Raw genomic sequence first — 12,619 nt, 5'->3', positions numbered from 1 at the left:
CTTACTCTGAACCCCCCCCCCCCACACACACACAAGCGATGTAGTGGAGGCAGGATCCATACATAGCTTTAAGCAGAGGTATGATAAAGCTCACGGTTCAGGGAGAGTGACCTAGTAGCGACCAGTGAAGAGGCCGGACCAGGAGCTAGGAATCGACCCCTGCAACCTCAACTGAGCGCGCGCGCACGCGCACACGCACACACACACACACACACAGCTATAATTTTTTTTTATTATGACCGAGATCGAAATCTACAGATTAACTTACATTAAGCCTTTTTCTACGTGTAGATTTATTCCTTCTATTTACATTGTGATGATGACCTTTTAATAGTTCATAATATATATGAATATATGTGTGTGGCTGACTGGAGTGGGTCACCCTACGGTAAATATACAATGTGGAAGATTGAGACACTTGTGCAACATAGGGGAATCTTTAGTGAGGAAACGTATCGCCACACAGTGGCTTCATCAGTCCAATGTAAAGAAGAACGGTGTAAAGAGAGAGGAGTGTGAGGTAATCAGTCCCTCAGCCTGGGGTCGATGCCTTCAGTACATCAGTCATCGCGTCGTATTTGTATACTGTTTATCACAAATGTACAGTGTACAACATGAGTGTAAAGATATCTGAGCGCCCTTATAACTTTTATATATAGTATGTGTACTCACCTATTTGTAGTTTCAGGGGTCGTTCACAGCTCCTGACTCCGTCTCTTCGCTAGTTGCTACTAGGTCCTCTCTCTGCTCCAAGAGTTTTATTTCGTGCCTATGTGTGTGTTAAAAGCAGGTGTGGATAAGGTTTTGGAAATGGGAAGGCACCTAGGGACTGGCAGAGAGCATGTATAGTTCCTTTTTATAAAGGTAAAGGGGAATAAAGTTTATTCAAGTATAGGTACACATAAATAGTTGAACATTAAAGTGGTATAAAATACCGACAGGTTGTTAGGTAAGACACGCATGCAACAGTTAGGTATCTTTATTTCGAAACGTTTCGCCTACACAGTAGGCTTCTTCAGTCGAGTACAGAAAAGTTGATAGAAGCAGAAGATACTTGAAGACGATGTAATCAGTCCATCACCCTTAAAGTTTTGAGGTGGTCAGTCCCTCAGTCTGGAGAAGAGCATTGTTCCATAGTCTGAAACATTGAGGAGTTGAAGTGACAGGATGGAGCCTTATATTGTTTCAGACTATGGAACAATACTCTTCTCCAGACTGAGGGACTGACCACCTCAAAACTTTAAGGGTGATGGACTGATTACATCGTCTTCAAGTATCTTCTGCTTCTATCAACTTTTCTGTACTCGACTGAAGAAGCCTACTGTGTAGGCGAAACGTTTCGAAATAAAGATACCTAACTGTTGCACATGTGTCTTACCTAACACATATATAGTTACATAGATTATCATACACAGCAGCATATGTGTAGATTACCTAGGAAAACCCAAAAAAGTCAGTGACTGATTTCCATTGGGGTCCTTGTAATAGCTCATTATATAAATAATAAAAGGATATACACTAGCAATAAGGTAGAGTTATATTAATATTAAAGATAGGATCAGATCACAATAATAGATACACGTATGTTAGCTATATAAGAAACTACTCTCCTCCCTTTCTGTAGCTACATTCATTAGATACCTTTTGGCTCTCTTCTTGAACTGGCTCATGCTATGACTGGCTTTGACATGTGCAGGCAGTCTGTTCTGCTTCTTTATTGCTGTACAATAAAATGTGTTTGAAGCCTGGCCACTAACTGTGGGTACTACAAAGTTGTGCTCTCTCCCCCTAGTACCATGAATGCTTTGGTTCCCAGCCTTGACAAACTTGGCAACAAGATATTCTGAACATTGTTTGTGAGCAATTTTATAGAAGTGATTTAACATCATTTGTTTTACTCTGTCTTCAATATTCATCATATCCAGTTGTAATTCATCCTGGCCTACATGCTCTCTTGGACCCAGGTCCGGGATGAATAATCGATTCGTGCGAGCCTCTGTAGTCACTGTCTGTTACAGGAGGCCTGGTCACAGACCGGGCCGCGGGGGTGTTGACCCCCGGAACTCTCTCCAGGTAAACTCCAGAGGAACTTCTGTCTGGCAATCGTTTTCTTTACTACATGCATGGCTCAAAGGGGATTCTCAGATATTTCATTGAGGGAACTGAAGTGATGGGTTCCTCACTGCACTGAGCATTAAAATTATTTACCTTTTCGTGCCAAAGAGTATGGCTTCCGTTTTTTCCGAGGTGTAACTATAAATCATGCCACGGGTGGGGATAGAACCCGCGATCAGCGAATCATAAAACTCCAGGCAGAAGCAGTTCTATCCCTGCCCGTGGTATGGTTTGTTTGCAATCGTGTCATTACGATTTCGTGAGTCGTGTAACTATACTTTGCCTACTAACCATTTGCTGCAGGACTCTAGTTCTGGTGGTAGTATATTAGCTAAATCTTGTGGGCCTTTGCCTGACCCTAACAGAGCACTCATCTGCATACAACAGAAGCTTATACTTTGTGGAAAATACTGTACATATTTTCCAGAAATACAGTAGTTATATGTATATAGATGGCCATACTGTATTTAATAAAAATTATGTTATCGAAAATGGGAAGCTGCGCCTGCGCAGAAGAGTCGCCATTTTTGTTTTTGAATCGAGTAACAGACATTAGTAATGGGAAGAATTTTTCGTGCTCTAGAGGTTAAATTTGGGCTGACACCTCTCAAATAGGAGTCTAAATTGTTGGATGTGCATTCCTGCATAATTTGAGTATCAGGCGACAGGACAGGACAACTCCAGGAACCTCAGATAAGCTGTCTAATTTATGTTTAAATTCTGGCCAGTAAATTTTTCATTAATGTAGGCAAAAGGGGAGGTCCTGTACATGACACATTAATCTCCAGTCAAATTGGTGAGTGTTATGATTAAGATATATTCTCCTTCTGTTATATAAAGGTGTGTATATATATATATATATATATATATATATATATATATATATATATATATATATATATATATATTTATATATATTTATAATTTATTAATTTTAATATAGTCCACAAATTTATATATTTACCAGAATTCCTGGTGATGTATCTTTCATTTATAATTAAAAGGTCCAGAGCAACTTGTGGATATGACAGTGGTAGGTATCGAAGGGGGACATTTTTTGCGACCTAGGTGTCCCAAATTCCTACTTGTCTAACTCATAAATAATAATCTTTGTTCATTTACTGTTGTGTACATAATGATACATTCAGATAAATGTAATTTTTCACATTTAATTTGCCCGTTGGTCCTTCTTGAACCGGAGGTAATTAGTGAAGTCATTAATTAGTTAATTACTTAATAATTATATGTGAAATGACAGAAGGAGGTGGAGGTTAAGTTCACAAATTTACTTAATGTGTAGTGGATTATAATTATTACAATATTAATTTTGATAAGCTAAGCTCAAGGGTGGCTAAAGATTATATTAATGTGCATAACTTAGTACATAATCAGTGTTATTAAGTTGAATTTAATACATTACATCATGGCTGAAAATGAGGAAATTAATATAGAAGACAAACATATGGAATATAGAGCAAAAAAAGCATCACTGCAAGCTAGAAAAAGGCATGTAACAAAAGCATACAATAAATGTTTGGAATTAATGAATCAAGAAACTGTGAATACTGATGATTTAAAATTGTATTTAGATGCTTTAGGTAATAAATATGATTCATACAAATTATATTACAACAAATATGAAGGAGATTTATTAGTAAACTGTGTAGATGAGACTGAAGTAGATCTTATGATTAATCAGCATTATGAATTAGAGAAAAGACTTGTAAAAGTCAGGCCTTGAATAAATTAAAATGTATAAACCAGGCAGTTGGTCAGTTTGCTCCAACAAATAATATGTCTTTGCCAAAACTCCCAGAATTATGTTTACCTGTGTTTAGTCCTGGAGAAAATTGGGAGGAATTTTGGTCAATTTTTAAAACAGCTGTGCATGACAGGCGTGACCTTGCCTGTGTAACTAAATTATTTTACCTCGAAGGACAGGTAAGACTCATACAAGCCTTTCCTAATGTAGATGACTCTTACAAGGAAGCAGTTGACTTGTTGAAGGTCACTTATGGTAATATAGAATAAAGTAGGCTGGATCTAGTGAATATCATTATTAATTTAAAATCTCCAGATCATACTTACAAAGGTTTACAGCAGTTTAGAGTTAAACTGGAGAGCACTCTCAAAACTTTAAGTAATAAATATAAGCTTAAGGAATCAGACTGGTTATTGAGTGCCATGGCACAGAATAAATTAAACTTTAAAATACTTGAATGGCTCTCCAACAAATATCACAAGGGTTATTTTGGTCTGGAGGAAATAAGACTAGGTCTACAAGAATTAATTGTTCAGTTGCAGACCAGCCAACTAACTCATTTTAAAGATGCAACACATAATAACTCTGAGGTATCTGTCTAGTTTCACAAAGGGAAAAATTATCTCAATGGTAATAATCAAAATTCATTTCCTAAAAATAGTTGCATAAGTACATATCAATTAGCAGGAATCAGAAATAATGATTCTCCACAAGGTAAGAAGAATAAGTACCCTCCTAAGAGTAGCCCAGTTAATAAGAAACCAGTCAAAGGAAGGAGAGATTGTCTTTTCTGCAAGGGTACTCATTTTTCTAAGAATTGCATTGCATACAATTCATGGAATGATAAAGTTGAAAGATTGGAGGAACTTGACAGAATTAACAGGTGTTTAGGTAATCACAATGTAAAGGATTATTATGCCAAATTAAACTTCTGTTATCAATGTCACAAAGGAAGACACCATACAGTCATGTGTAAGGGTCTGTATGATAATGTTGATAATAATGATAATGTTGACAATCCTGACACAACAGTGGCTAATGTAAAAATTGCTGCTAATGTTAATAATGATGGTTTTGCTGAAGTAGCCTTACCTGTGTTACAGGTAAAAATTGATGATAAAAGGCATAAATCAAAAAATGTAAATGCATTATTGGACCAGGGATCCCAGCGTACTTTCATAAAACGTAAATGTCTTGATGGTATGAAAGTACAGATGGGAGATCCCACAACTTTAAAATTATCTGGTTTTCTCTCGGATAAAAGGTCTCAATTGTATGACACTGTTTATGTAACTGTCAGGCTGGGCAATGAGAAAAAACGTGTTAATGCAGTAATTGTAGACTTCCAGCCAGAGAAAATATCTACAGTAGGGCTTAGTAAAGCTACAGAAAGACTCTCACATAATGTAAATTTAGCACCTTCTGGTGTAAGTGATGATTCTGTAGGCCCAATAAATATTTTGATAGGTAGTGACTATTATGCCTCCTTTGTAAAGGGTATGGTAAAGAAATGTGGTGTCACCCTTTTAAAGACTGCAGGAGGCCATGTAATGTATGGTAAGATTCCTCGTAATAATAATTCATGACTAGAGGAAACTACAAATACCATAACTGTGTGTCTTACTCATGAAGTCGTGCCCCAGTATAATTCTTCCATATAGGATGGTGTTGAGCCAGTGCATAAATTGTGGGAATTAGACAGCATTGGAATAAATGTAAATGAAGAAAGTCCAGACGATTCTTTTACTCAGGAGCAATACCTGAGAGATGTAAAATTTGAATCTGGACAATACTGGGTACGACTTCCGTGGAGACTGAGCCATCCAGAATTGCCCACTAATTACAGAATGGCATATGGACAGTTAAAGGCTCAGCTCCGCGAACTGAGTAAGACACCAGAATTAACTGCCTATAACGATATAATTGCTGAACAATTAATTAATAAATTTATAGAAGAGGTACCTCCTGAGCAAGCCAAAATTTATGGTCACTATTTGCCACATCACGGAGTGAAGAAGGATTCTAAGATTGTGTTTAATTGTAGTGCCAGGAGTAACAAAACTGTACCTAGTTTAAATGACTGTTTGATGACAGGTCCGTCGCTGACGGAAAAATTAGGAGATATCTTATTAAATTTCAGGGTGAAGAATGCTTTTACGGCTGACATAAGTAAAGCTTTCCTAAGAGTGGGTTTACAAGAGGCTGACCGGGATTGTACCCGCTTCTTATGGCCTGAGAATCCTAGTGACCCACTTAGCCCTCTGTAAACCTTTCGCTTTAGGAGCGTATTTGGTGCTACATCCAGTCCGTTCCTACTTCAAGCGACGATAAATGCACACCTTAAACGTATGGGAAGTCCACTGAGTAAAGTAATGAGCAAACAATTTTATGTGGACAATTTCCTGGGTGTGACATCAACTGAAGAAGAACTGTTAATGACTTATGGAGAGGCTAATAAAATAATGCAAAGTGCAAATATGCCTCTGAGGGAATGGAATAGTATAGTAATTCCTCCAAATTAAAGGACAAAATAAGTAAAGATTTCCCTGGAGATGAAGTGCCAAAATGTAGTAATGTATTAGGTTTAACTTGGGATACTGAGAGAGATTTGTTAATGTTAAAACCTAATAATTACAGTATGCCCGATAAATTAACTAAAAGAGTCTTGCTTGCTGAAGTTTCCAAATGTTTTGATCCACTAGGTTTAGTGTCACCCCTTACTATAAGAGGGAAATTATTAATACAGGAAGCATGGAAACTTAAAGGTGCTTGGGATGAAATTCTACCTGAGGAATTCATTAACAGGTGGGATGAATTAATTGGTGATTACGAGAAAATTCCAATGTTGGAGTTCCCATGCCAGGTGACCAATTCAAATGGGAAAAATGTACTCCACATTTTTTGTGATGCTTCAAAATTGGCATATGGAGCAGTTGCTTACCTTCAATGTAATAGTGTTATTTCTCTTGTTATGTCGAAGGCTAAAGTGTCTCCAATTAAATCACGTACCTTGCCTCAGTTGGGATTAACAGCCATTTATGTAGGTGTCAAATTAGCTAATTATATAAGAAATAAGTTGCAGGAGATAAATATTAGTGACACTGTAATTTGGTCTGATAATGAGGTATCCTTACAATGGATTCGTAATGGAAACAGTAAAATTGTGTACGTACAAAACAGAGTCGCTGAAATTAATCAGATGCAAGGGAAGTATAATAGTTTGGGTCAGCATATGTTAACATTTAATCATATATCTGGTGAGGAGAATCCAGCTGATTTCTTGTCTCGAGGTTTATCTTATGCTAAATTTGTAAATGCTGTATCATGGTTTAAAGGACTGAGCTGGTTGGTAAATAAAGCTAATTGGCCTCTACAAAAGGCGTATATTGCTCCTATTGAAATTACCGTGACCACCACTCCAACAGTTTGTCCTTCCGTAGCCATTGATATAAATAGGTATTCTTCTTTACCCAAACTAATCAATGTAACTAAGTTGGTGTTTAAATTTCTAAACAAGATGAATATCTCACATAAGTTTTCACATCCTCTTGAATATTGGATAAAGAGGGTACAAGAAGAAATCTATGGAAATGAGATTAAATTGATGATGGAAAGAAAAATTGTGAAAGGTTCCTTAAGAGAGAAATTGGGACTGTATTTAGAGAACAATGTAATTAGGTGCAGAGGTAGGTTACAAAATGCTGAATTGGGTGATTATGCTAAACACTCTATCTTACTGCCAAAAACTCATCATCTAACAAATTTAATTGTACTAAATGCCCATAAAAATGTAATGCATGGTGGGGTACAAGATACCTTAAATTGTATTAGGGAAACTTTCTGGATTCCACAAGGATGACAAAGTGTAAAAAGGGTGATTAAATCTTGTGTAATATGTCGCCGTGTGGATGCCAGATCCTATATGTACCTAGGTCCTCCACCATTGCCAAATGAGCAATTTGAGTCATTTAGCAACGAACTCTGCCCGGCCGCAGTGTGGAAAATCCTGTATATATTTTCCAGAAATACAGTAGTTATATGTATATAGATGGCCATACTGTATTTAATAAAAATTATGTTATCGAAAATGGGAATCTGCGCCTGCGCAGAAGAGTCGCCATTTTTGTTTTTGAATTGAGTAACAGACATTAGTAATGGGAAGAATTTTTCGTGCTCTAGAGGTTAAATTTGGGCTGACACCTCTCAAATAGGACCCTAAATTGTAGGATGTGCATTCCTGCATAATTTGAGTATCAGGCGACAGGACAGGACAACTCCAGGAACCTCAGATAAGCTGTCTAATTTATGTTTAAATTCTGGCCAGTAAATTTTTCATAAATATAGGCAAAAGGGGAGGTCCTGTACATGACACATTAATCTCCAGTCAAATTGGTGAGTGTTATGATTAAGATGTATTCTCCTTCTGTTATATAAATATATATATATATATATATATATATATATATATATATATATATATATAATATATATATATATATATATATATATATCATTTATTAATTTTAATATACAGTCCACAAACTTATATATTTACCAGAATTCCTGGTGTATTTACATTTTATTTGTAATTAATAGGTCCAGAGCAACTTTTGGATATGACAGTGGTAGGTATCGAAGGGGGACATTTTTTGCGACCTAGGTGTCAAATTCCTACTTGTCTAACTGATAATAATTATCTTTGTTCATTTACTGTTATGTACATAATGATACATTCAGATAAATGTAATTTTCCACATACTGACACTGATGGGCATGTCATTCACATAACATAGGAACAATAAGGGACCCAGACTGCAACCTTGGTTAACCCCACATGCTAATGGCACGGGTTCTGATTATGTGGATTATGTGTTGCTGATCTTGACAGTTTGTTTCCTGTTGGTCAGGTAGGACTTAAACCAACCTACAGATCCTATGCCAATAGCTTGTAGTTTCTTACATAATACATTATGATCGACTGTATCGAAGGACTTTGCAAGTCTATGAGATTCCCTAGCGACATTTCAGGTAGTCTATCAGATTAATTAGGGAGATGTCGGTCTAGTAAGATCTCCTAAATAACCTGGTTGGTAACTATGGAGAATGTTTTTGTCATCAAGATGCTTAACTACTTAACAGTGCACCGCCTTCTCTAGAATTTTCGACTTCACACTGAGTATATTAACTGGTCTATAGTTGCTGACATCAGACCTACTATTTTTCTTGAAGATGGGAGTAACTCTGGCCTCCTTGAACTCCTCCGGTACAGTATTAGTGGTGATGGACAAATTTTAGGAACTTAGACGGGATGTTATCTGGACCGGTGCTTTTAGTTGGGTTAGCTTGCTTAGTTCTTTTTGCACAAAGTCATAAGATACACCTACTACTTGGCAACTGTTTGGGGCGACGCCTTTATTAGTGTAGTAACTTTTAAACTTAATGGAGTCTGTGTTAAAGGTATTCGATGCAACTGGCAGTTTACTTACTAGTGTTGATGCAACAATTTGCCACTTTAGTTGTTTTATGGCATTCCTCGTTACCGATATATTTTAGTACTATGTTAGATCTATCTAGGGGTTTATGGCTATACCCCAGTTGTTGTAGTTGTTGCCAGAGCTTTCTATATTCTTATACCCAGCAACATCTGGGTATCTTTATTTAGCCATTGCTTTATCAATACAAATTTGACATAACTTGAAGATAGTAGATGTACAGAAGATGAGGTAATTTCTGAGCACCATAGCTATTCTTATACTCTTCGATTTTTGAGCAATAGTGCCTTGCCTTTGCTACTTTTACAAGTCTCTGTTTTTTCACCCATTGGAATTCATTTAGCGCTGCAATATCCTGTGTGTTTCAAATCTTTTTAGCAACTTATCCCTGAATTTCATATTATCTAATATCTCAACAGTCATCCAGGGTTCAGTTCTTGGTTTAATCCTAACCTCTTTAACTGATACATTATTATCAAGGATGGTAGTGAACATTGTTTTGATTTTTCCCCCAGGCATCATTAACGTCCATGCAACTTGTTATTACTGTCCAGTCACAATTGTGTAGCCTATTTACCAGTATTTATTTACTGTAGTTTCTGGTTGATCTCATTTTTGTCCTGTGTAGGCCTATCCGTTCCCTAATGATGTTCCTGGTGCAATAAATGATGAAATAATCATTAAGACCTGTGGTATTCAAATGGTATAAAATACCGACAGGTTGTTAGGTAAGACACATATGCAACAGTTAGGTATCTTTATTTCAAAACGTTTCGCCTACACAGTAGGCTTCTTCAGTCGAGTACAGAAAAGTTGATAGAAGCAGAAGAGACTTGAAGACGATGTAATCAGTCCATCACCCTTGAAGTTTTGAGGTGGTCAGTCCCTCAGTCTGGAGAAGAGTATTGTTCCATAGTCTGAAACAATGTGGAGTTGAAGTGACAGGATGGAGCCTTATATAACGCCATATTGTTTCAGACTATGGAACAATACTCTTCTCCAGACTGAGGGACTGACCACCTCAAAACTTCAAGGGTGATGGACTGATTACATCATCTTCAAGTCTCTTCTGCTTCTATCAACTTTTCTGTACTCGACTGAAAAAGCCTACTGTGTAGGCGAAACGTTTTGAAATAAAGATACCTAACTGTTGCATATGTGTCTTACCTAACGACCTGTGGTAATGACGCCTGACTTAGTAATGTTATCAAAGCAGTTACAAAGTTTGTGGTCGAGTATGGTGGATGAGAACTGCGTGATCCAGGTTGGTACATTAATTAGTCGAGTGTAACTATTTAATCCCAGAATTTGCTTATACCTGCTGTTGATAACATACTGAAGTCTCCTAGCTGTGCTCAATGCTGGACGACTCTCGAAAAGTCTTCCGATGACTGAACATGGGTGGGTGGCGGGGGATGGGGGCCGTAACTAGTTCCTACTAGGATGGGTTTGATCTTGGGCAGCAACACCTCAAACCACAGAATCTCCAGTTTGTCATACAAATCGGGTCTTGGGTTGTAGGTTAAGTCATTTCTTACGTAAGCACGTACCCCAGCACCTTGTCTATTTCTATCTTATCTATTTTAACTTCGTCGTCAGTCACGGTGTCATCTAACTAGGATTCAGAGATGAAAATAACTGCCGCTCTAGTCTTGATTGCTATAATCCTAGTCTCTGATATTCTGGGAAAAGTGACCTCGCGTTGACAAATAAAATGAAGGCCTATTTTCTTTGAACAATCATAATCATCAGTATATGGCAAGGGTTCATTTGTAGTAAAAAAAAAAAAAAAAGGTAGGTAAATCAGCGCCACTAAAGGGTAATGGAGCTCAAATGCATTTGTTGCAAACTGATATTTAGCACCATTACCGTGACCAAACATATATCCGTAGTGCACCCATCCCTTAGACTCTTAAGAATTATAAGGGGATAAGTCTGTTGAGTATACGTTATAAGGAGTATGGTCGAGTTATTATTGAAAGAATTAAGGGTAAGACGGAGAGTAGGATCGCAGATGAACAAGGAGGCTTTAGAAAGGGTAGGAGATGTGTAGACCAAGTGTTTACAGTGAAGCATATAAGTGAACAGTATAGGTAAAGAAGTTTTCGTTGAATTTATGGATTTAGAAAAGACATATGATAGGATGGATAGGAGGGCAATGTGGCAGATGTTGCAAGTGAATGGAGTAGGTAGTAGGTTACTGAAAGCAGTTAAGAGTTTTTACAAAAATAGTAAGGCTCAGGTTAGGGTATATAGGAGAGAGGGAGATTATTTTCCAGTAAAAGTAGGCCTTAGACAGGGATGCGTAATGCGGCCATGGTTGTTCAATATAAATTTATATAGGGTTATAAGTGAAGTAAATACAGGGGTGTTGGCGAGAGGTGTGGGATTGGAAAACGAGAATCTAACACAAAGTGAGTGTTGTCACAGATGCTTTTTGCTGATGACACTGTGCTTTTGGGAGATTCTGAAGAGAAGTTGCAGAGGTTAGTGGACAAATTTGGAAGGGTATGTAAAAGAAGGAAATTAAAAGTTAGCATTGGAAAAATTAAGGTGATGAGGATGACAAAAAATTTAGCTAATATCTTTATTTCTACAAGTACATGTACAAGGTATACAGTCCTAGCTGACATCAATGACATACTATTATATAGAAAGCCCATTGTTATGCAGAGCATTTCAAGCAAATTAGGTCAGTTTTGTCCCAGGATGCGACCCACACCAGTCGACTAACACCCAGGTATCCATTTTATACTGATGGGTGAACAGGGACAGCAGGTGTCTTATGGAAACACGTACCTAATGTTTTCCAGCCGTACCGGAGATTCGAACTCCGGAGTTGAGTGCGCTAGCGATCGAGCTACGAGACACCAATGAAAGATTGGATATCAGATTGGAGGCAGGAAATATAGAAGAAGTGAATGCTTTCAGATATTTGGGAGTGGACTTGTCAGCAAATGGTTATAAGAAAGATTAGGTGAACCCTAGAAATGAAGAGGGAAAAAGGAGAGTGGTGCATTGAGGAGTCCGTGAAGACAATGAACATCCATGGAATCAAGAAGGGGAAGGTGTGAGAGTACAGTGGTACCAGCGCCCTTATATAGGTGTGAAGCATAGGTTGTGAATGTTGCAACAAGGAGAAGGATGGGTGCAGTGGACATGTCATGGCTGAGGGCAATGTGTTGTGTGAATTTTATGCAGAGAATCCGTAACCTAGAGATTAGGAAGTGCTGGGTTACTAAAAGTATTA

At 37.5% G+C, this 12,619-nt stretch overlaps 1 long non-coding RNA gene across 1 annotated transcript in view; it reads right to left on the bottom strand.

The window, feature by feature from the left end:
• Positions 1–671: 671 nt before the first annotated feature.
• LOC128684791 (uncharacterized) overlaps positions 672–12,619 on the bottom strand; it is a 209,532-nt gene continuing 197,584 nt past the window's right edge. The window contains exon 4 of the long non-coding RNA XR_011394160.1: positions 672–769. This is a non-coding gene — a long non-coding RNA (uncharacterized lncRNA). The remainder of the gene's footprint in view (positions 770–12,619) is intronic.

The sequence above is a fragment of the Cherax quadricarinatus genome, chromosome 5, assembly GCF_038502225.1.
Source record: "Cherax quadricarinatus isolate ZL_2023a chromosome 5, ASM3850222v1, whole genome shotgun sequence".
Classification (NCBI taxonomy): domain Eukaryota; kingdom Metazoa; phylum Arthropoda; class Malacostraca; order Decapoda; family Parastacidae; genus Cherax; species Cherax quadricarinatus.
The sequence above is the reverse complement of the archived record's forward strand: the minus strand, read 5'-3'. Positions and strand labels throughout refer to the sequence as shown.